Here is a 26,139-nt window from a genome sequence, read left to right on the forward strand (position 1 = left end):
TATTCCTTGTAATTATGCCATCACTGTCAGTTTTGTTTCTGAATACCCACTTTGTACCAACAACAGATCTATTCTTTGGTCTTGGTACTAGGGTCCAGACTTTGTTTCTTTCAAATTCATTCAACTCTTCCTGCATTGCTTGCACCCAATCAGCATCTTGAAGAGCTTCTTCCACTTTCTTTGGCTCAGTCTGAGAGAGAAAAGAATTGTAAAGACACTCATTTGAAGTACCTGTTCTAGTTCTGACACCTGCATCAGGATTTCCAATTATCAAATCAGGTGTATGTGATTTTGTCCACTTCCTTGCAGATGGAAGGTTTTCTCTAGAACTGGATGCTCCCCCATGATCCATGCTATCTTCATTTTCATTTTCTGATGCTCCCCTGAAACTATGCTCTCTGAGTTGGATTCTTCAGTATTTAGATTTTCAGCACTATCAGAACTTGGCTTATCAGAACTTGGCTTATCAGAACTTGACGAATCAGAACTTGAAGAGCCACATGCATGTTCGGATGTTTCTTGAGATGTGGTAGGATCTTGAGTATGCTCCCCCTGCATAGGTGCATCTTCCTTTAACGTAGTCACCACAGTTTCAATAACATCAGAGTTTAATCCATCAGAGTTTGCAGTATCAGGACTTAGACTGTCAGGATTTTCAGTATCAGAATACGAGTCTTCATTTTCAAATCTCAGCTGATCATGGTCAACGAAATCTTTAAGACCAGTGATCTTCTTGTCATCAAAAGAGACATTGATAGATTCCATGACCACTTTTGTTCTCAAATTATAGACTCTGAAGGCTTTTGTGGAAAGTGGATATCCAACAAAGATTCCTTCATCAGCTTTTAGATCAAACTTTGATAGCTGTTCAGGATGAGTCTTGAGAACAAAACACTTGCATCCAAATACATGAAAATATTTTAGATTTGGCTTCTTTTTCTTCACCATCTCATATGGTGTTTTTGCATGCTTGTTAATGAGTGTAGCATTTTGAGTAAAACAAGCAGTCTGCACAGCTTCAGCCCAGAAATAGGTTGGAAGCTTTGCTTCTTCAAGCATTGTACGTGCAACTTCAATGAGAGTTCTATTCTTCCTTTCAACAACTCCATTTTGCTGTGGAGTTCCAGGAGCAGAAAATTCCTGCTTTATTCCATGGCTTTTGCAGAACTCTTCCATTATCAAATTCTTGAACTCAGTGCCATTATCACTCCTTAAAATTTTCACAGAATCTTTGACCATTTTATCCAGCTGTTTGACATGATCAATCAAGATAGATGCAGTTTCACTTTTTGTGTGCAAGAAATACACCCATGTGTATCTGGTGAACTCATCCACTATGACCAACGCATACTTCTTCTTTGCAATAGACATGACATTTACTGGACCAAATAAATCAACATGTATAAGATGATAAGGCTCAAGAATTGATGAATCAGTCTTGCTCTTGAATGAAGATTTTCTTTGTTTGGCTTTCTAACATGAATCACAAAGACCATCAGGAGCAAATACTGTGTTTGGCAATCCTCTCACAAGATCTTTCTTGACCAGTTCATTTATATTGTCGAAATTTAAATGAGAGAGTTTCTTATGCCAATTCCAGCTTTCTTCAATTGATGCTCTACTTAACAGACAGATTGCAGAGCCATCAGTACTTGTTGAAAGCTTAGCTTCATAAATGTTACCATGTCTGTATCCTTTCAGAACAATTTTGCCTTTAGATTTACTCACAACTTCACAGTGTTCTTCAAAGAAATTAACATGATAACCTCTGTCAAAGATTTGACTTATACTCAGTAGGTTGTGTTTAAGTTCTGAGACCAGAGCTACTTGTTTAATTATGACATTTCCAAGATTGATATTGCCATATCCCAATGTTTTTCCAATGTTGCCATCTCCATAAGAAACACTTGGGCCAGCTTTCTCCACAAAGTCTGATAACAGGGCCTTATTTCCAGTCATATGTCCTGAACATCCACTGTCCAGAACTAGAATATTTTTCCTGTTGCCCTGCAATCACAAAGACCACTAATTATTAGTTTTAAGGACCCAGACTTGCTTGGATCCTTTGGCCTTATTAAGTTTGTTAACATTTACAGCGGATTTAGCATCAGAGTTTATGTTAACATTTTTCTTATCAGAATTTACATTATCAGACTTTGAATCAGAATTTACACTAGAAGGAACAATGGAAACTTTCTTCAAAGAAGGTTTTATTTGATAATAATCATAGTACAAACTATGATATTCCTTACAAGTATAAATGGAATGCCATAAACTACCACAATGAAAACAAGGATTTTGTGGTTTGTATCTAACAGACTGACTCTTAACTCCTGATTTTGAAGGTAAGGAGTTAATATTCTTATTTTTCCTGCAAAAAGAAGCCAGATGGTTAGAACTTCCACAGTTATGACATGTTTTCCTAGGAGCATCAGGAACAGGTTTATAATCATTGCTTTTATTCACACATTCCTTTCCATTCCTATTTTTCCTAGGTGATTTTACCTTGTTTGCATTCTTGACATCTTTCAGCTTATGCTTAAGCTGATTCTTTGTCATTAAGCCTATGTTTACTTCAGCTGTCTTTTCCTGTTTTAGTTTGTCAGAAGTTAATACCTCTTTAACTTCTGATTTCTCATTATCAGACTTTACAGTTACAAACTTAACAGGTTTTAACTTTGGCTTTTGCTTAACAACAGGCTTAATTTCTTCAGTTCCTTTATCATTCTTATTCTCTCCATAACCTAAGCCCTCTTTCCAATTTTCACTACTTAGCAAATTTTGAGTTGTTCTGCCGGAGTTAGTCCAAGTCCTGATTATCTCTCTTTCCTTTTCTAACTCAGTTTTTAGAGATTCATTCATTTTTAGCACTTCATCCCTTACATAAAAAACATCATCTCTATCCTTCTGAGTTTGATGGAACATGACTAACTCTTTTTCTAAGAAATCATTCCTTTTCTTAAATGCAAGATTTTCAGAAGTTAATCTTTCACATGTTAAAGTTTGGTCTCTATAGCTGACAAACATGGTTTTAAGATATCTTCTCAACTCATTAATATCATCAGTATGAAAAGCATAAGTAGTCTGAGGTACCTTTGTTTCAGCAGCTTCAGAACTGCTCTCAGCACTTTCTTTATCAGCATTTGCCATCAATGCATAGTTCTCCTCACTTTCAGAGTCTGAAGTGTCTGTCCAGCTTTTCTGCTTTGTGACAAGAGCCTTGCCTCTGTCACCCTTTACCTTTTTGCAGTCAGGAGATATGTGGCCTTTCTCACCACAGTTATAGCATTTAACATTGGTATAATCTCCTCTGTCAGACTTTCCTCCTCTGCCTTCAGATCTTCTGAAATTCTTCTTATCAGAACTTATGCTTTTTCTGGAAAACTTCTTTCCCTTCCTGAACTTCCTGTATGCAATCTTGGTGATTCCTTTCACCATAAGAGCACACAGCTTCATCATCTCCTCATCAGCATCAGTCTCAGGCAAGCTTTCAGAATCTGAGTCATCATCACTCTCAGAACTTGATGACTCAGTATCAGACTTTATGAAAAGAGCTTTACCCTTGTCTTTCTTTGAGGAAGCTGCTTTGGGGAATTCTTCTTCAGCCTTAAGAGCAACTGTCCTTGACTTTCCTCCTTTCCTCTTGCTTCTTTGTTCCATCTCCAGCTCATGAGTCTTGAGCATTCCATAGATTTCGTCAAGAGTTGTTTCATCAAGATTGTAGTTATCTCTTATTGTCGTTGCCTTCAAATCCCAGCATTCAGGAAGAGCTAACAGGAACTTAAGGTTTGTATCTTCAAGATCATACTCTTTATCAACCAATGACAAATCATTTAAAAGTTTGACAAATCTATCATATAAATCATTCAATGACTCATTAGTCTTTGAGTCAAAATGTTCATACTCTTGAGTGAGTATTGTCTTCCTGTTCTTCTTAATTGTGTCAGTTCCCTGACACCTTGTTTCCAGAGCATCCCATATCTCCTTAGCAGTCTTGCAGTTGATTACCCTGTTTGACATTACATTATCAATGGCACTATGCAGTAAGTGTCGTACCTTAGCATCCTTAGCAATTGATGCTATGTCCTCAGCAGTATAATCACTCTTCTCCTTTGGTACGGTCATTGCTGCTTCACCTGCAACTGCAATAGCGAGTTTGGTTGGTTTGTGAGGACCTTCCTTGATTCTATCCAAGTATTCTGGATCTGTTGCTTCCAGGAACATGGTCATCCTTACCTTCCATATGGGATATTCAGATGGTCTCAGTATGGGGACTCTGATGGTCTCATATCGACTCTGAATTTGTGTCTTTGGTGGTTCCTCAGTTGTGGTAGGCTTAGTTGGAGTTTCTGTGTCCGACCTGATTGTGTTTGGATCTTTAACTGTATATAAGTTAACAGATAGGCTCTGACACCAATTGTTAGGTCACACACACACACTGTAGAGGGGGTGAATACAGTGTATAATACACTCAAATCGAACTTTAAGAACTTAAGTAACAGAAAACAAACTTTATTGAAACAATAAACTCTGTTACAGTATGGAACTGTTACCTCTCAGTGATGAACAAATATCACGAGAGCTGCTAGGGTTACAATGAATAATCTTTTCTAATAATGATAACACTTATAGTGTAAACCCTATGTCTGTGTTTTTATACTACACAGTTACAAGATAATCGCTAATTGATATGGAATATAATTCTGCTTCCTAAAATATATCAATAAGATATCTTTTCTTCCAAGTATTCCATTCTTCACGGAATTCCTTCTTCATGCATATCTCTTCTTATGTTTATCTCAATCTTCATTCCTTTAATCAGCTACTGTCCTTATCTGATTGTCCTTCAGCACTTAAGTTCTGATATCTATCTTCTGATGATTATCTCCTGATAATATAAGTATTGATATCCTTAAGTCCTGACTTCCAGTATAAGTACTGATCAACAGTTAAGTACTGATTTATCCTGTTCACGTAAGATCTGAAAGCTAAACATAAAACATATTAGCCATGATATTATCAAATATATCTAACATTATTTATTCTCAGTATTGTCAATGTGACTTATTGAGCTAGTTAGCTCATTTGTGCGATTTTGTTCATATTCTTTTCCAGTTAAGAAGGAATCTGTTGGTAGCGAGGATCCCCAATCCAGTGCGAGAGCTAGGATTCCAGGTTGATCGGAATAAGCTAGCTAAAGGCTTTTGGAATAGTTTAAGTTTGTGAAGTTTGTAATAATATTTATTATTCAGTTGTAAGTTTAAATAATTAGGATTTGGGCGTTTGTAATATAAGTGTGTGTGTGTGTGGCTTGTGTGCATACTTTATGTTAGGACACACAATACTGTAGAAGGGGGTTGAATACAGTGTTAATACAATCAAATCGATTTAACACAAGTATGTAACAAAGATCAAGTATATTGAATAAACTCTGTTACAATGAGAACTATCGTTCTCTCTTAGTGATGAACAAATATCACTATGATCTGTTAGGTTAATGTATAATCTTCTCGATAATGATAACACGTATAGTGTAAACCCTAAGCCTGTGTTTATATGGTACACATTTACAAGATAACTTCTAATTGATATGGAATACAATTCTGTCTCCTAAAATATATCAATCAGATATCTTCTACAAGTCTTCCAGTCTTCTAACTCTTTCCATGCATATCTTCTTTTATTTCAATCTCCATCTTCTACTGTAAATTAGCTTCCTTCCTTATATGAAAGTCTTCCCATACTTAAGTTCTGATATGACCTTAAGTTCTGATATTAAGTTCTGACTTCCAGTAAGTCCTGATTTCTATAAGTCCTGATATGTCCTGTTTGTTAAGATCTGAAAACTAAACATGAATCATATTAGACATGACATCTCAAATATATCTAACAATCTCCCCCAACTTGTAAATTATGTAAAATATACAAGTTAATAGATTTGATGATGTCAAAAACATTTAAGTACAAATGCAATAAGAGTTTAACTAGATAATTAACAACAACTTACAGTCCTTGTAGCTTTTACCAATCTCACTGAGTCAATTTGAATCCATAATGATTCTTGACAAAGCTTGATATCAGCTTTTCTTCTTTAATCCTTAGGACTTGAGAGAATGTAGTCTTGACTTGCTTCATCTCTTCATTCTGACTTCCAATCTGATAGATTGCAGTCCTTAAAGCAGAGATATGGTTTCTTTCTAAACCATCATTCAGTCTTATTACCCTAGGATGAGAAGAATCTTCATTGTAGCACATACATTTCTCATTCAGTAATACTTCAAGCTTAATAGAATTCTTCATTATTGGAGTTTTACTTCCATCATTTTCAACAATATTAGGAATGAATTCTGTAACTCTTGAACCATAAATTCTTGCTTTATCTCTGATGGTCTTCAATATGAAGTTTGACCATCTCCTGGTAATATCAGACTTTACCACTATACGGTAATGAAAGAATTGAAGTTCTTTCAATGATTTGTTTAGCACATCTGATTCTGACATCTGATATGTCCTTCCATCTTCAAGAAATAGAATCAGATTTTCCTTAACATTGTGCTTGTCATGAGCATCCAGTACCACTTGAACAGAGATAAACTTATCAAGGTGTTTCTGTGTAACATCTTCAAGAGGTCTGTCGGTCAATAGAAATGGATCTCTAGTAGCAACTTCAACTCCTATTTTAATCTTAGCTTCATCAGAACCTAGTCCAGCCCTGTCTCTTGGTTCTCTAGCATTTAACTCAATAGTCATGAAAGTAGACATCAGTTGGCTTTGCTTTGGATCTGATGGTTTGACATTTTTCCACGGAAGTTTCTTTTTATCAGCTACTTCCATTTTGTCTAAATCAACTTGATCACTGTCAGAGGTTGACTTGATGACTTTATCAAAACTTGCTGTTTCAGTTATAGCTTGTTGTTCTTGAATCTGAACAACTTGAGCCTTGTCAGAGGATGTATTTGATTCTTCAGAAATCTTCTTTCTTTTCAGAGTTTGAACATCTTTATCTTCAGCAAGATTATCATCAGTAACTTGAACCATTTTGCACACTGGCTTTATCAGAATTTGAGGAATTTTCATCTCCAGTGGCTTGATTGGTTCATCAACTTTTCCTTTCCCTTTGTCTTTGGGATCAATCTCAGATTGTGATCTTGTTTTGGGCTTTGATGCCTCAGTATGTGACTTCTACTTGATTGCAATGCCTTTTTCCTTAGGCCTTGGAGGTTTCTTTGTAACAAAAGCTTTTGGCTTTAGATTTTTCTTTTCAGCTTTGAATCTAGCTTCTTCCTCCTTGAGATTTTCAAAATCCATTCCTGGATTATGCTTCAGAAATAATCTTCTAGCAATTTCTTCATCAAGTGTCTGAATTTTGGGATCCTTGTAGTAGACAGTAGTCTGCTTTCCCTTGAGCTTCAGAGTTTGCATGAACTTTTGAGAATCTTGACTTCCACCTTGTATCAGAACATCAGGCTTTATCATCAGACTTTGCTCATCAGAACTTGATATCAGATTTTGAGCCTCTCTCCGTTCTTGCTGAAGAAGAGCCTCTCTCTGTTCTTCTTCCAAGCGATCAAGATGGAGTTGATAGTCCATCTAAAAGAATAAGAGATTTATCTGAACCTCTTGTGGAACCAAGTTCCATATCTCATCAGGAATGGCAGTGATGTGCCATTCCTGTTTCCAGTCACCACTACTGAACTCAACATTGAAGTTTTCATAGTTCATAAACATGTTTACAAGAACCATTTTTATAAAGAAGGAAAATGGTGAGAATTAAAAGAGAGAGAATGATTTTGTGTGAGAATAGAAGATAATTTGCTTGAGATGAAATGTCGGTTAAATAGCCAATGGAATATCAAGGGACTAGAGGACTGATTAATGATTAAGTGTAGAGTTAACTTAATGAGTGTCTCCCTAGAACGATGTGTAATGACTTAGGCAATATGTGAACAGTCAATAGTTAAAGCAAGAGTTAATGAGCACGGGAAATAGGTATTAATTACTGTGCACATACAGTTTTTCAAGACAAGCACGTTTACCACTAACCCAAATGAGTATGACTGTTTTTATCTCACCTAATTATATTCTGATTAAATATGACCGTTATAGTATTTACCACAAATAAGTCAAGTAAAGAATAATGCCACGTAAGCATCAGAGATTATATCAGGATTTATTATCAGAACTTGATTATTATCAGATTTTAACAGTCATCAGAACATGGCTTCTTAACTCAAAAAGTAAATGTTTGTATCTGTGATTCTTCATACAAATACTGACTTATTTCTTCAGAGTTTAATCAACAGAACTTTCATCAGAATTTGTCCTCAGAATTTATGCAAATGACACTTAACTGTTTGTCAAAAACAACTTAATCACCATAGTAATTTTCATCATTTATATGGAGTGAGAGTGTGTGCATTAGCAAAATATCAGATAAAGATTAAAGTCTGATAAACTTTAGTACATCTTAGAAATAAGGCATAACTAAGAAAGGTGCTTAAAATTTATCATTAATAATGAAGTCTACTATAGGATAAATTTGTGCATGACTTCACCTCAACTGTTTGTGCTCATTTTATGCATCTTTTTGAATTCTTTTTCACAATGGCTTCTCAGTGTAAATGAGTCACAACTGCTATCAGAATTTATGCTATTATCAGAGTATTTCTCCAGTAATCAGAGAATGTGAAAAGTCATCAAGAAAAATTTATTTGCTTTTCTAATGCATATTAGGAGTACATGACTTTTCTTTTCTTTTCTTTTCTTTTCTTTAGATAAGTGAGGCTTATCAGCATTTAGGTTCATCCTTAAGATTTACTGACATCAGAATTTGACATATAAGAAGCAAGAATCTAGTTTGTGACTTAGTAATAAGATACACAAAGTAAATTTGACTAAGCTCAGAATCAGAATTTGCTTGTGTTAATGAGTTTCCACATAAACAACTAATTCAAACATGGGATTTCTAGTATGTTAAAGACTACTAGGTCGGCATCTAGCAACGTAATCCTAATTGGATTGAATAGTCACGGAACATTCAAATCACCATCAGAGTATATAGGTCCACATCAGATAACAATCAGCATTTTAATGTATTTCAATTTAAGCACAGATTACATGAAGATAAGACAATCTGTAAATACTGATCATAAAGTCTGATGCATGAGAACAAAAACTAAGCAGATTTAGAGAAAGAACCTGAAACCATTCCAAGTTCATTTACCAGTCTTGTAAAAGTAGCTTTACATAGTGGTTTTGTAAAGACATCTTCTAGTTGTTGATCTGTTGGAACAAAATTTAATTCCACTGTACCCTCCATCACATGTTCCCTTATGAAATGGTACCTAATGCTGATGTGCTTAGTCATTGAGTGTTGAACTGGATTACCTATCATAGCAATAGCACTTTGATTATCACAGTAAATAGGTATTTTAGAGAATGCTAACCCATAATCCAGTAACTAATTCTTCATCCAAAGAATATGTGCACAACAGCTTCCTGCAACAATATATTCTGCTTCTGTATTTGATGTGGAAATTGATTTCTATTTCTTGCTAAACCAAGAAACTAATCTGCCTCCAAGAAATTGGCAGCTTCCACTTGTGCCTGTCTATTTTGTATCCTGAAAAATCCGCATCTGAGTAACCTATTAGCTTAAAATTCGATTCTCTAGGATACCACAATCCTAAATCAGCTGTACCCTTGAGGTACTTGAAAATTCTTTTCATAACTATTAGATGAGGTTCTCTTGGATCAGCCTGAAATCTTGCACAAAAACAGGTAGCATACATGATATCAGGTCTACTAGCAATTAAATAGAGTAAAGAGCCAATCATACCTCTGTAGTTAGTAATATCTACTGATGAACCAATATCTTTATCTAACTTGGTTGCAGTGGCCATGGGAGTGGATGCAGTTAAACAGTCTTGCATTCCAAATTTCTTCAGTAAATTTTTGGTGTACTTGGATTGACAGATAAAAGTACCTTCTTCATTTTGCTTGACTTGAAGTCCCAGAAAATAGCTAAGTTCTCCCATCATACTCATTTGATATCTTGACTGCATTAGCTTTGCAAATCTTTCACAGAGCTTGGCATTTGTAGAACCAAATATGATATCATCAATATATATATTTGTACCAAAAGTAAGTCCTTTCCATGGTTGAGGTAGAACAGTGTTTTATCAATTATGCCTCTGTGAAATCCACTTTCCAAAAAGGAATTGAGCTAATGTCTTATACCATGCTCTTGGAGCTTGCTTAAGGCCATAAAGTGCTTTATCAAGCCTGTAGACACGATTTGGAAATTTTGGATCTACAAAGCCTGGAGGTTGTTCAACATAAACCTCTTCTTCCAATTCCCATTGAGAAAAGCACTTTTCACATCTATTTGAAAGACTTTAAACTTTTTGTGAGCAGCATAAGCCAAAAAGATTCTTATGGCTTCCAATCTAGCAACTTGTGCAAATGTTTCATCATAATCAATACCCTCCTATTGAGAGTAGCCTTTAGCAACCAACCTTGCTTTGTTCCTTGTAATTATGCCATCACTGTCAGTTTTTTTTCTGAACACCCATTTTGTGCCAACAACTGATCTGTTCTTTGGTTTTGGCACTAGGGTCTAGACTTAATTTCTTTCAAATTCATTTAACTCTTCCTGCATTGCTTGCACCCAGTCGGAATATTGAAGAGCTTCTTCCACTTTCTTTGGTTTAGTCTGAGATAGAAAAGAATGATAGAGACATTCATTTGATGTTGCAGTTCTAGTTCTGACACCTGCTTCAGGATCTCCAATTATCAAGTCAGGTGTATGTGATTTAGTCCACTTCCTTGCAGATGAAAGTTGTTCTCTAGAACTGGATCCTCCCCCATGATCCATGCTATCTCCATCAGCATTTTCTGATGCCCCCCTGTAGTTATGCTCTCTGAGACTTCAGAATTTGAGTTAGATCCTTCAGGATTTGAAGAATCAGAATTTCCAGAATTATCAGAATTTGGCTCATCAGAATTTGATGAATCAGAACTTGAAGAGCCAGTGACAGATTCTGATGTTTCTTGAGAGTCTTAAGTTATGGTAGGATCTTCAGCTTTCTCCCCCTGAACAGGTGCATTTTCCTTTGGAGCAGTTACCACAGTTTCAAAGACATCAGAACTTAACCCGTCAGAACTTACAGGATCAGAGTTTAAGTTATCAGAATTTACAGAATCAGAATTTAAATCTTCATTTTCAAATCTCAGTTGATCGTGATCATTGAAATCTTCAAGTCAAGTAATCTTCTTATCATCAAAAGATATATTGATAGATTCCATGACAACCCTTATTCTTAAATTGTAGACTCTGAAGGTTTTTGTGGAAAGTGGATATCCAACAAAAATTCCTTCATCAGCTTTTAGATCAAATTTTGACAGCTGTTCAGGATGAGTCTTAAGAACAAAACACTTACAACCAAATACATGAAAGTATTTCAGATTTGGCTTCTTTTTCTTCACCATCTCATATGGTGTTTTTCCATACTTATTTATTAGTGTAGCATTCTGTGTAAAACAAGCAGTCTGCACAGCTTCGGCCCAAAAGTAGGTTGGTAGCTTTGCTTCATCAAGCATAGTTCGTGCAGCTTCAATGAGAGTCCTGTTCTTTCTTTCTACAACTCCATTTTTCTATGGAGTTCCAGGTGCAGAAAATTCCTTTTTGATTCCATGCTCTTTGCAGAACTCTTCCATAATTGAATTCTTGAACTCAGTGCCATTATCACTTCTTATAATTTTAACAGAATCTTTGACCAACTTATCCAGCTATTTGACATGATCAGTTAGAGTAGATGTAATTTCATTCTTCTTGTGCAAGAAATGCACCCAAGTATATCTTGTGAACTCATCCACTATAACCATAACATATTTCTTCTTTGCAATAGACATGACATTGACTGGACCAAATAGATCAACATGTAGTAGGTGATAATGCTGAAGAATTGAAGATTCAGTTTTGCTCTTGAAAGAAGATTTTCTTTATTTTGCCTTTTGACACGAATCACAAAGGCCATCAGGAGCAAATACTGATTTTGGCAGTCCTCTCACAAGATCTTTCTTTACAAGCTCATTTATGTTGTTGAAATTTAAATGAGAGAGTTTTTTTGTGCCAGTTCCAGCTTTCTTCAATTGATACTCTACTCAACAGACAGGTTACAGAACCTTCAGAACTTGTTGAAAGTCTGGCTTCATAAATGTTACCATGCCTGTAACCTTTCAGAACTACTTTGCCTGTTGAATTGCTTACAACTTCACAGTGTTCTTCAAAGAAATTCACATGATAACCGCTGTCACAGATTTGACTCACACTTAGCAGATTGTGTTTAAGTCCTAAGACAAGAGCTACTATTTTAATAATGACATTTCCAAGATTTATATTGCCATATCCCAGAGTTTTTCCCATGTTGCCATCTCCATAAGAAACTCCTGGGCCAGCTTTCTCCACAAAGTCTGATAGCAGGGCTTTATTTCCAGTCATATGTCCTGAACATCCATTATCCAGCACTAGGATATCTTTCATGTTGCCCTGCAATCACAAAGACCACTATTGGTTAGTTTTAAGGACCCAGACTTGCTTGGATCCTTTGGCCTTTTTAAGTTTGTTAGCATTTGCAGCGGATTTAATTTCAGAGTTTATGCTAACATGCTGTTTATCAGAGTTTATATCAGACTTTGCATCAGAATTTACACTAGAAGGAATTAAAGTAACTTTCTTCAAAGAAGGTTTTATTTGATAATAATCATAGTACAGACTATGATATTCCTTACAAGTATAAATGGAATGCCATAAACTACCACAATAAAAACAAGGATTTTGTGGCTTAAACCTAACAGACTGACTCTTAACTCCTGATCTAGGAGGTAAAAAGTTTATATTCTTATTCTTCCTGCAAAAAGAAGCAAGATGGTTAGTATTTCCACAGTTATAGCATTTCTTTCTAGGAGCATTAGGAACATGCATATAATTATTGCTTTTATTCACACCTTCCTTTCCATTCCTATTTTTCCTAGCTTCCTTTACCTTGTTGACATTCCTAATCTCTTTCAGCTTATGCTTAAGCTGCTTCTTTGTCATTAAGCCTATGTTGACTTCAGCTGGTTTATCCTGTTCTAATTTGTCAGAAGTTGATTTCTCCTTAACTTCTGTCACAGACTCTTTCATCTTTTCAGAATCATACTTTACAGTTTTAGCTACAAACTTAACAGGATTTATCTTAGGCTTAACAGTCTATTTAACAACAATTGGCTCAATTTGTTCGGTTGCTTTTGCACTTTTATCATCTCCATAACCTAAGCCCTCTTTCCAGTTTCCACTACTTAATAAATTCTGAGTTGATCTGCCAGAGTTAGTCCAAGTTCTGATAATCTCTCTTTTCTTTTCTAATTCAGCTTTTAGAGATTCATTCAATTTTAACACTTCATCTCTAACATATAAAGCATCATCTTTTTCTTTCTTAGTTTGATGAAGAAAAACTAACTCCTTTTCTAAATAATCATTTCTCTTTTTATAAGCAGAATTTTCAGATGTTAATCTTTCACATGTTAAAGTCTGATCTCTATAACTAATAAACATGGTTTTAAGATATAATCTCAACTTAGTAATATCATCAGTATGAAAGGCATAAGTTGTTTGAGGAACCTTCAATTCAGCAGTTTCAGGACTACTATCAGCATTTGCTATCAGGGCATAGTTCACCTCATGTTTAGAATCAGAAGTGTCTGTCCAACTTTTCTTCTTTGTGACAAGTGCCTTGCCTTTGTCACTTTTTCCTTTCTTGCAGTCAGGAGATATGTGGCCTCTTTCACCACAGTTGTAGCATTTGACATTTGAGTTGTCTCCTCTGTCAGACTTTGTACCTTTGCCTTCAGACTTTCTGAACCCTTTCTTATCAGAACTTCCACTTTTCCTGGAAAACTTCTTGCCTTTTCAGAATTTCCTGTAGGCTATCTTTGTGATACCCTTCACCATAAGAGCACACAATTTCATCATCTCTTCATCAGGATCCATCTCAGGTAAACTTTCAGTTTCTGAATCATCATCATCAGAACATGATGACTCTGAATCAGACTTTATGATGAGAGCCTTTCCTTTGCCCCTTTTTGAGGCAGTCATATTAGGAGATTCCTCCTTAGCCTTAAGAGCAACTGTCCTTGACTTTCTTCCATATCTCTTGATCCTTTGATCCATCTCAAGTTCATAAGTCTTGAGCATACCATAAATTTCATCAAGAGTAGTTTCAGTAAGGTCATAGTTGTCTCTTATGGTAGTAGACTTCAAATCCTAATTTTCAGGAAGAGCTAAAAGGAATTTTAGATTTGAATCTTCAAGGTCATATTCCTTGTCCACCAGTGACAGATCATTCAAGAGTTTGACAAACCTGTCATATAAGCCAGTTAAAAACTCATCAGCTTTTGAGTCAAAGTGCTCATACTCTTGAGTGAGTATAGTCCTCCTATTCTTCTTGATTACATCAGTTCCCTGACATCTTGTCTCCAAAGCATCCCATATCTCTTTTGCAGTTTTGCAATTAATTACCCTGTTTGACATGACATTATCAATGGCACTATACAGCAAATGCCTTACCCTTGCATCCTTGGCAATAGATGAGATGTCTTCAGCTGTGTACTCACCTTTCTCCTTTGGTATGGTCATTGCTGATTGATCAGCAACTACAATAGAGAGCGTGGTAGGCTTATGTGGTCCTTCATTAATTCTGTCAAGGTATTCTGGATCTGTAGCTTCCAGAAACATAACCATCTTCACTTTCCATATGGAATACTCAGAAGGTCTCAGTATGGGAACCCTAATAGTCTCATATCGACTGTGGGTTTGAGTTTTTTGAGTTTCTTCAGTTTTGGTGGGCTTGGTTGGAGTTTGTGCTTCTTCAGACATGATTGTTTGGATCTTTACTGTATGTGTACTAAGAGATAAGCTCTGATACCAATTGTTAGGTCACACAACACTGTAGAAGGGGGTTGAATACAGTGTTAATACAATCAAATCGATTTAACACAAGTATGTAACAAAGATCAAGTATATTGAATAAACTCTGTTACAATGAGAACTGTCGTTCTCTCTCAGTGATGAACAAATATCACTAAGAGCTGCTAAGTTACAATGTATAATCTTCTCGATAATGATAACACATATAGTGTAAACCCTAAACCTGTGTTTATATAGTACACAGTTACAAGATAACTTCTAATTGATATGGAATACAATTCTATCTTCTAAAATATATCATTCAGATATATTCTACAAGTCTTCCAGTCTTCTAAATCTTTCCATGTATATCTTCTTTTATTTCAGTCTCGATCTTCTACTGTAAATCAGCTTCCTTTCTTATATGAAAGTCTTCCCGCACTTAAGTTCTGATATGACCTTCAGTTCTGATATTAAGTTCTGACTTCCAGTAAGTCCTGATTTCAGTAAGTCCTGATATGTCATATTTGTTAAGATCTGAAAACTAAACATGAATCATATTAGACATGACATCTCAAATATATCTAACACTTTAACCTGTTGCGATCCGTGGTAGTTCGTAAGTAGGGTCACTGCATATTATTATTACCTTTATTATTGTTATAAAAAGGTTATAAATAAGGTGTGTGTGTGGACCCCAAACTTCTGACCCGGGTTTGGAGGGTGCCACAGGTTTGGTATCAGAGCTACAGGTTATAAGTAATTGACACAGGCCTAGATTGGTGGGAATGGGTAGAGGGTTAGGATTAGAAATAAGAAATAGAAAGATAGAACGTTGGGAGGTTGAGTGCAACGGTATAACATGTATTAGTATGATTCACGTTGTGGTTCGAGATTCTTATTTTGTAATATGATTTCAGATAGCAGCGATGGCCGACTCTTTCATTCCAGTACCAGCTGACCACTCCGAGCCCTCAGTTGGAGGACCATCTTCATATCCACGTCATGTTGCCCCACCAGTGTTGGCTATTCTACCTCCAGCTGTGTTGCAGCTCGTACCACTGCAGGCCATTCCACCCCCGGGCATGAGGCCACCTATCAGAGGACCCCCACCTGCTGATTCAGATTCCACTGAGCATTCAATTGCGGGTGCCCCATTCCAGTCTACATTGCATCCTGTTCCTTATTACCGGTATGAGGCTCTTCTTCTGGAGCGTGATTTTCTGTTGGCACAGATTCGAGAGTTGCAACATATAATCAGGACTACAGATGTTGATCGTAGTGTGAGGGAGCTTCGAGAGGAGATCCATGTGACACGCAGGATTCTTGAGGCCAGACTGCATGAAGCTATATTAGCCGGCCCTGATGCATTTATGGGATGGGCTAGGGAGGTGATGGAGGACCTCAAGAGGCTAGGCGGACCAGAGTTTCCTTGGAGTTAGAGACAGAGATACATAGATGGAGATGTTGAGCAGTGTTGTTGTGGTTGTTTATTATGTACAGTAGTGTGTAGTATATATCAATAGACTTTTGGGGTGTATTTATAGACTAGATCTGCTGACTAGTGAGTAGGTTGTTGTACCCTTTTGCTTTTACTTCTGAAGCATTTTTATGCTTGTACTACCTAAAACTTTTGATCTATATATATATATATCAGTACCTTTTCCTTTCCAGCATTGTCATTTACATTACTGCACCTGTTTTACTTTACTTATTACACCAATTATACCTCTTGTGATACCATGTACCCTAACCCCTTAATTATTTACATTCTGTAAAGAAGCATGCAATTTACTTAGTTCAACTGTTACAACTGTTTTCAAAAAGGGATATTTCTGTTTTACAAAACTTTTCTTTTATGCAAAGAATTTGATTTAAAGGCTAAATAAGTTGTTTGATTCTTTACAGAAAATGCCTCTCAGAAGAAATAACCGTTTCAACACCCAGAATGAAGAAACCAACAACGACAACTAAGATAATACCAACCAGAATGCAAACCCGGGACCTATAGACCCAGGAGTAGCCCAGATTCTTCAGATCTTGGCTCAACAAACAGTTCACCTGACTCAACAGCAACAAAGACAGACTAACCCCCAGGTAACTTTCAAAACTTTTCAGGCGGTAAATCCACCGGAATTCAAGGGTTCCTTAGATCCAATTGAAGCGAATGTTTGGGTAAAGGAAATAGAGAAGTCATTTTCCTTAGTCAAGGTAAAGGATGAACATAATGTTGAGTTTGCAAGTTATTATTTAAAAAATGAGGCCACCTACTTGTGGGAAACTGTGAAGACATTGGAAGGAACATATGCTATTACTTGGGAAAGGTTCAAAGAATTATTTTTAGAAAAATATTTTCCCTAGTTTGTTCAGGACCAGATGGAGTTGAAGTTTTTGGAGTTAAAGCAAGGAAGTATGTCGGTAGCTGATTATGAAAGTAAGTTTGAAGAATTGTCAAGGTATGTGCCATCATATGTGGATACTGATAAGAAGCAAGCCAAGAGATTCTAGCAAGGTCTGAAGCCATGGATCAGAGGGAAGGTAGCCATATTTTAATTGGATACCTATGCAGGAGTTGTATAGAAGGCCATGATTGCAGAAACAGAGAGCGAGATGTCACAGAAATAGAAGGAAAGCAAGAAAAGGAAGTTTGAAGGGAATGAAGGACAATCACATCCTGGGAAGTTTCCAAATTTTAAGAAGGGCAAGTTTCAGCCATGAAGGAATTCTAATTTCAAGAAGCAGAATGCAGGCGACGGAGGTCAAGGCAACCGTCCATCCAATGAGAATCAGCCAAATCAGTTGAGGCTAACTTTTCCAGATTGTCAGGTATGTGGGAAGAAGCATGAAGGAATTTATAATAAGTTGAGTGTGGTTTGTTTCAAGTGCAATCAGAAAGGGCACTATTCGAGGGAGTGTCGCAACCAGCCAGCAAGAGAGCAAGTGAGAAAGGATCAGCCTATCCAGAATCCAACAGTTAAGGTTCCAGCCATTGGATTTACATGCTTTATATGTGGGAATCCAGGACATATATCCAGGAATTGCAAGACACCAGCCCCAATCAATAATGCATTGAGGATTATGGGATGTACTCCAGTAGTGAATGAGACTCCAAGGGCTAGAGTTTTTGATATGTCTGTGAAGAACGCTATTCAGGACACTGATGTCGTGGCAGGTACGCTTAATGTGAATTCTTTATGTGCCAAAGTGTTAATAGATTCGGGAGCAACTCGATCGGTTATTTCTCAAGATTTTGTTAGTAAGTTAAATTGTCCAGTTGAGTATTTAAATGAAATAATGACTGTGGAATTAGCAAATCAAGAACGTGTATCTGTTAACAAGTTTGTGGGAATTATGAAATTGAGATTTCTGGTAATAAGTTTTGTGTGGATTTGATACCATTTAAGCTAGGAGAGTTTGATGTTATCTTAGGAATGGATTGGTTATCTAAGCACGATGCCCAGATAGACTGTCGTAATAAGAAGGTAATTGTAAAGATGCCAGACGAAAGGATGGTAATGTTTAAGGGCCAGAAGCAAGCAAAGAAGTTTTTAACGATGGTCCAAGCTAAAAGGTTGCTACGACAAGGATGCGAGCATTTCATTGCATATGTAATTGATAGAAGTCAGGAGCCAGCAAAACTTGAAGATATTTCGGTAGTCAATGAATTTCCAGACGTATTTCCCGATGAGTTACCAGGACTTCCTCCGGACAGAGAAATTGAGTTTGCAATCGACTTAGCACCTGGAACGGAACCAGTATCCAAGGCCCCGTACAGAATGGCGCCCGTCGAAATGAAGGAATTAGCAAAGCAATTACAAGAGTTGTTAGAAAAAGGAGTAATCAGACCCAGTGTATCCCCGTGGGGTGCACCGGTATTATATGTCAAGAAAAAGTATGGGAGCATGAGACTGTGCATCGACTATCGAGAGCTCAACAAGCTTACAATCAAGAATAAGTATCTGTTACCTCGAATTGATGATTTGTTCGACCAGTTGAAAGGAGCCAAGTACTTCTCCAAGATTGATTTGAGATCGGGATATGACCAACTAAAGATTAAGCTAGAGGATATACCAAAGACAACTTTCAGAACAAGGTACGGACAATATGAATTTTTAGTGATGTCTTTTGGATTAACCAATGCCCCGACAACATTTATGGACCTGATGAACAGAATTTTTAAGGAATGCTTGGACAAGTTTGTTATTGTGTTTATAGATGATATTTTGATTTATTCAAAGACAGAAGAGGATCATGCAGAACATTTGAGGACAACTTTGGAGATTTTGAGGAAGAAAAAGTAATATGCTAAATTCTCGAAGTGTGAGTTTTGGCTACAGGAAGTTCAGTTCTTAGGACATATAGTCAGTAATGAAGGGATCAAAGTGGACCTGGCAAAAATTAAAGCTATTACAAATTGGGAAAGGCCGAAAACACCGATAGAAGTAAGTAGTTTCTTGGGATTAGCGGGATATTATCGGCGATTTGTTCAAAATTTCTCAAGGATTGTAACACAATTGACAAAGCTTATATGGAAGCATGAAAAGTTTATATGGAACGACAAATGTGAAGAAAGCTTTCAGGAATTGAAGCAAAGATTAATTACAGCACCTGTTTTGTCACTTCCAGATGACCAAGGGAATTTCACAATCTATAGCGATGCTTCTCATAAAGGACTAGGATGTGTTCTGATGCAGCATGATAAGGTTATTGCATATGCATCAAGGAAACTAAAACCACACGAACAAAAGTATCCTACTCATGATTTGGAGCTAGCAGCCATAGTATTCACTTTGAAGATTTGGAGACATTATTTATATGGAGAAAAATGTGAGATTTATACAGATCACAAAAGTTTGAAGTACATATTCACACAAAAAGAGCTTAACATGAGACAAAGAAGATGGTTAGAGTTGATTAAGGATTATGATTGCACGATTAACTACCATTCCGGCAAATCAAATGTTGTGGCGGACGCGTTAAGTCGAAAGGAGAAATTGAATGTGTTATCAGTACCCGAGGAGATATACAAGGAATTTTAGAAATTGGAATTGGAGATCAGAGTTTGCAAACCTGATGAAGCAAAAGTGTATAGTATGACTTTCCAGCCAGAGTTGTTAGAAAAGATAAGGAAGTGTCAAGAGGAGATAATGGATCTCTCAAGTGATTAGGCGGGGACATGATTCGAACCTGCAGTGTGAAGAGTTGTGCACCCAAAAGGACGATCAAGGTATTCTTAGGTTTTTTTCTAGAATTTGGATTCCTCCAGTAGCGGAATTGAAGAATGAAATTTTACAGGAAGCTCATAATTCAAGGTATTCAATCCATCCAGGGAGTACAAAGATGTACAGAGATTTAAAGGAAAATTATTGGTGGCCCGATATGAAGAGAGAGATTGCTGAATGGGTTAGTAGATGTTATACATGTCAGAGAGTCAAGGCAGAGCACCAGAGACCAAGTGGATTATTGCAGCCATAGAGATTCCAGAATGGAAGTGGGAGAACATTGCCATAGATTTTATAGTCAGATTACCAAGGACAAAAGCCAATAACGATGCCATTTCCAGAATGGAAGTGGGAGAATATTGCCATAGATTTTATAGTCAGATTACCAAGGGCAAAAGCCAATCACGATGCCATTTGGGTTATAGTGGACAGACTTACCAAGTCAGCTCATTTTTTGCCTATAAATGAAAGATTTTCACTAGACAAGTTGGTCCATATGTACCTGAAAGAGATCATAGTTTGTCATGGAGTTCTTGTGTCTATCGTATCCGATCGAGATCCGAGATTTAATTCAAGATTTTGGAAGAGTTTTCGAGAATGTTTGGGAATGAGACTGAATATGAGTATGGCCTACCATCCACAGACGGACGACCAAAGTGAATGGACAATCCAGACAATTGAAGACATGTTACACGTTTGTGCTATTAATTTTAAAGGAAGTTGGGATGAGCATTTACCCTTGGTAGAATTTGCTTACAACAACAGTTATCATGCCAGTATTGGGATGCCACCATATGAAGCTCTTTATGGACGCAAATGTCGATCTCCAGTATATTGGGATGAAGTAGGAGAACGCAAGATACTTGAGCCTGAATTGGTGCAACAGAAAAAGGAAGTTGTTGAAGTTTTTAAGAAGAGATTAATAGTAGCACAAGACAATCAGAGGAAGTATGCAGAATAATCAAGAAAAGATATGGAATTCGAAGAAGGAAATCTATTATTGCTGAAAGTGTCTCCGTGGAAGGGATTGACAAGATTTGGGAAGAAAGGAAAACTGAGCTCTAGATATGTCGGACCTTTTGAGATTCTAAAGCCTATTGGCAAAGTAGCTTATGAGTTGGCGTTACCCCCTTACATGGTTCACGTTCACAATGTTTTTCACGTATCGATGCCTAAGAAGTATAATCCAGACTCCATGCATGTAATTGAGTACGAGCCAATAGAACTTCAAGCAGATTTGTCATATATAGAGAGTCCGATATAGATTCTAGAAGAAAGAGAGAAAGTGTTAATAAATAAAGTGGTAAAGTTAGTAAGAGTATTGTGGAGAAACCCAAAGGTTGAAGAGTCAACCTGGGAGTTGAGTGATATGAGAGAAAAGTACCCTCATTTATTTTCTTAGGAGATTCAGAGGACATAATCCTTTTAAGGGGGGAAGGATGTAATATCTGGGATATATCGTGTAATTATTTTGGTTAATAAATAAATATTATGCATGTTCAGTATGTATTCTATGAATTATTTGTTAAGTGGTATATGTGTTTGGGTGATTAAAAATAATATAAATTGAGTATTTTAATTTTTATATGTCCAAAATAAAATATAGATAATTGTCATATCTTTCTATTTATTTTTAGGTTGATTTATGATTTTATAGAAAGTTTATGGATTTAATAAATTCTTTTTTTCCGATTATTTTTAAATCATTTTATATAATCGGGAACCAGCCGACTTAACCCGTTTTTATGTTTTTATAACCCGAAACTCTTCTGAGAACTCCTTCCTAACCTAATTGCAATATTCCGAGCATTTTCCATGTTTTGACTTTTTTGATCCAGCGTACGGTTTGTCCTGTACGAGTCTCGGCGTAATATTTTCGATACAAAATTTATTTCGGTAAATCAATAAAACTCATATTTTTGATCAACGGGATCTTTTTATTAAACTATTATAATTATCACCTCGTAATACGTGTAACCAGGCGCTGAAACCAAGACCGCAGTACAAATTTTACAGATTTGGATAATTATCTCGAAAACTGGTACCGTTTTGGATCTGTTTTTATAAATAAACGTATTATTTTATATCCGAAATGCTCCAACGGGGTACTAATTTTCCGTAAATATAAATAGCCCTTACCGTATTTTATTTCGTACCGAAAATCAATTGCAAACATTAATTATAGAATTTTCCAGAGAAAAACCTTAATTTCATAAAACCTTCTGATAATCAAACTACAGTTTCAAGGTGTTATTGAAATCGGTTGGGAAAGTTGGAGTAACCAAAACGAAGGATTTGGAGTGTACTTTCAGATTCCAGGACTCGTTTTACTACAGAAATCAAGGTTTAATTTCTATATTTTTAATTATTTTTGAATTATTTTGATTAAAATTATGAATTTTTGTTCAGATGATTGTTTGAATGATTTGATGATTTCATGTTGTAGAGATTTTCTTCCCGATGATTTTGATATATTATATGACTGATTTGGAGTTCAATAACATGTTCAAAATTGGGTTTAATTCTTGAATTTCAAAATTAGGGTTTATAACCCGTATGAATGTTCTTAATTGAAATTTGGGCCTTTTTGTTACAAGGGGTTATTAGAAGTTTTTGTTGATTGCATCATGTTCCTTGTTGAATTTGCAATCGATTCATGTGTATTACAACAACTGACGATTCCTGGTTTGCTCGAATCGAAGCAAACAAAGTTCGCCAGAACCGGCGAACTTGTCGGCCAATTTCCGGCCACCTCTGGGGTTATTAGACTGATTTGATTGTTGGGTTATGTTCCTGGTGAGTAGTAGATGATATCTGAAGGTGGTGGTGGTGTGAGAATGCCGGAATCGTCATCTCCGGCGAGACAGGGGAATTTTCCGGCGAGGGGTTGAAAAATTACAGTTTAGTCCCTGAACTTTTGGGGACGATAAAGTTTAATCCCTGTAGTTTCCAGAAGTTTCAAAAATAGGATTCCTGTTTTGTAAATATTTAAAAATCATATTTTCTATTTATTTTAATTACAGAAATTCGTTTTTAATTATTATAAATTCTAAAAATTATTATTTTAATTTCAAAAATTATTTTTAATTCAAAAATAAATCTGAATTAATTAGTTAATTATTTTTAGTTAATAATTAATTAGTTAATTGATCAATTAATTCGAACATTAATTGATTAATTGATTTAACTAATTATTAATTGATTTTAATTAATTATTTAATTAAATTTAATTATTTATTTTTGATTTAAAAATTTCAAAAAATAGTTTCGAGCTTTAAAATATTATTCTATATTGTTTTCAAGGCTCGATAATTATTATAAAATTATTTTGAAGCCAGTTTCGGCCAACCGAACCCTGTTTATTGTTTCAAAAATGGTTCAACGGCCCGTTTAAATTCCGAAAAATATTTAAAAAATCCATATTAAGTATCTGAAAAATCCTTTTAACATCAAACCTTCTTTAAAAAGTATTTTCAATCAAATATCTTACGTGTTATGTGTTATATGTGCATTGATTAACGTGTTAAATGTGTATGTGTATGTTATATGACTGTTTTGATCGTATCTTTCAATCTGTAAATCAGATTTGAGTAAAACGAAGGGTTGATAGAAGCTTATATCGAGTAGAATCATATGAGTTGAGTATTGATAGATACTTATGCTATGTGAGCAGAAGAGGCAAGGCGTAGGAAAGGAAAGCAAGTAGTCGAGGAATAAGAGGTTATGATTGAAAGCTAGTAGAGTGTAGCAAGCTAATACAAGGCAAGTGTTCTGAACTTTCTCGAGATATACTGTGAATAGTTGATAGTTATATTTTATATTGCAAGTGCTTTGAAGCACTGAACCCTAAACCTTGATTCCAGTTATTGATCTTTGAGCTGTAAACCTTATTCTTTCTGAACCATTGATTATTGAATACCCGAATACGAACCACATATATATGATACTACCCCACATATACATACAAACTAAATACTGAACACTGAACCAAGATTACTTACATACTCAAACCATTGTACCTTATACATTGAAAGACCAAATCCTTGTAACTCTGAAACTTTGATTCTTTTGTTATCCACTTCTTTCACCACCTGATAGTTATTCTTTGTCATTTCCATATTGTTTCCTCGTGAAGATTGAAACCATCTCATGATTGGAAATCCAATGTTGTTTATGAATCTGTTTATTGCTTTATATTGTTTATTATGTTATTGTGATAGAATTGGATTATTTTATAAAATTGTGGATCAGATTCGTGGTCAGACCAGATTGGTGGTCAAGTTAGGCCAATCTGTGCCTTGGATCCAGTAATTAGAGCAGAGCTGTGTGCCTTGCTCGGGGTTAGTGCGTGACTGATCAACAACCTAACCTTAGTTTTTGAAATAAAAATCTAATATCCAATTTTAAATCATTATTCATTGTTCACTTGATACCTTAACTCATTTCACTTGATCATTATTTATTCTTAGTATTGTCAATGTGACTTGTTGAGCTAGTTAGCTCATTTGTGCGATTTTGTTCATATTCTTTTCCAGTTAAGAAGGAATCTGTTGGTAGCGAGGATCCCCAATCCAGTGCGAGAGCTAGGATTCCAGGTTGATCGGAATAAGCTAGCTAAAGGCTTTTGGAATAGTTTAACTTTGTGAAGTTTGTAATAATGTTTATTATTTAGTTGTAAGTTTACATAATTGGGATTTGGGCGTTTGTAATATAAGTGTGTGTGTGTGTGTGGCTTGTGTGCATACTTTAACCTGTTGCGATCCGTGATAGTTGGTAAGTAGGGTCACTGCATATTATTATTACCTTTATTATTGTTATAAGCAGGTTATAAATAAGGTGTGTGTGTGTGTGGACCCCAAACTTCTGACCCGGGTTTGGAGGGCGCCACATGTACCATTGAGCTTATTTTTGTTCCAACATAAAAATAATTAGCTAACATTTTTACTAAACCTTTGGATGAAACTACTTTCACTGGACTTGTAGGTGAAATTGGTATGCTTAATTCTTCATTCTAAAGCCAAGAACTCAGCTAATGTTTTGCAGCAGATTAATTTTTAGTGAATCAAAATTCATTTGATTTAATTGGAAATTAACTGGAATATGAGTTATAAATATTTCAGAAATCTTTGTATTTATTTTTCAAAAATTCAAAATTTAGCTTGGAAAATTCTAAGAAAATTTTCTAAATGTTGATTTACATCTTCAATATGTGAAATTAGCACAAGACAAAGTCAAAAAGAACAAATGTATTTAGAGAACTGAGTTCTCGACAAGTCTAATTGACTTCTCGATAAACCATTTTAAGACTTCTCGAGTGAGTGCTCGATAAGTCATTTTTCTGACTTCTCGAAGGACTTCTCGACAAGCTTTATTATAACTTATCGATAAGTCATTATAGAGTTCTCTATAAGTGTAACGACCGAGGAATTACGCTTGTATTATATTATAATAATAATAAATTATGAGTATTATTATGTGATTAAATGTGTTAAGTCATTGAACCCTAACTGCTATGTGTTATGTGTTGGTTGTTTTGATCCAAACGTGTTTTGGATATTTATTGAGCGTTCTATCGTCAGTTATATATATTATATCAAAACCTGTACAGCTCAAAACTATGTTTTAAAAGCCCGTATTTCAAACAAAATCATTGGCCCTATTTTGCCAAAAATGCCCTATACCGTATCGCTATTCTGAACCCCTAGACGTTTTACAAATTGACCTTTTTCACGAAAAACGACTTTTCCGGACCCCTTCGGGTACCAAAAACCCCACAAAAATCACATTTTTATTTTTATATGATTATGAAATTATCATATATCATTTTTCTTTGTATTTTTGTATTTTTCACAATTTTTGGGAATTTTTAGTATTTATTTTGTATTTATTGGATATTTAAAAATTCATTATTAATACCCAAAAATTATAAAAATTGGGGCCAAATATTTTTATTAGGAGTGTAATTAGACC

The sequence above is a fragment of the Apium graveolens genome, chromosome 10 (genome assembly GCF_009905375.1).
Source record: "Apium graveolens cultivar Ventura chromosome 10, ASM990537v1, whole genome shotgun sequence".
NCBI classification, from domain to species: domain Eukaryota; kingdom Viridiplantae; phylum Streptophyta; class Magnoliopsida; order Apiales; family Apiaceae; genus Apium; species Apium graveolens.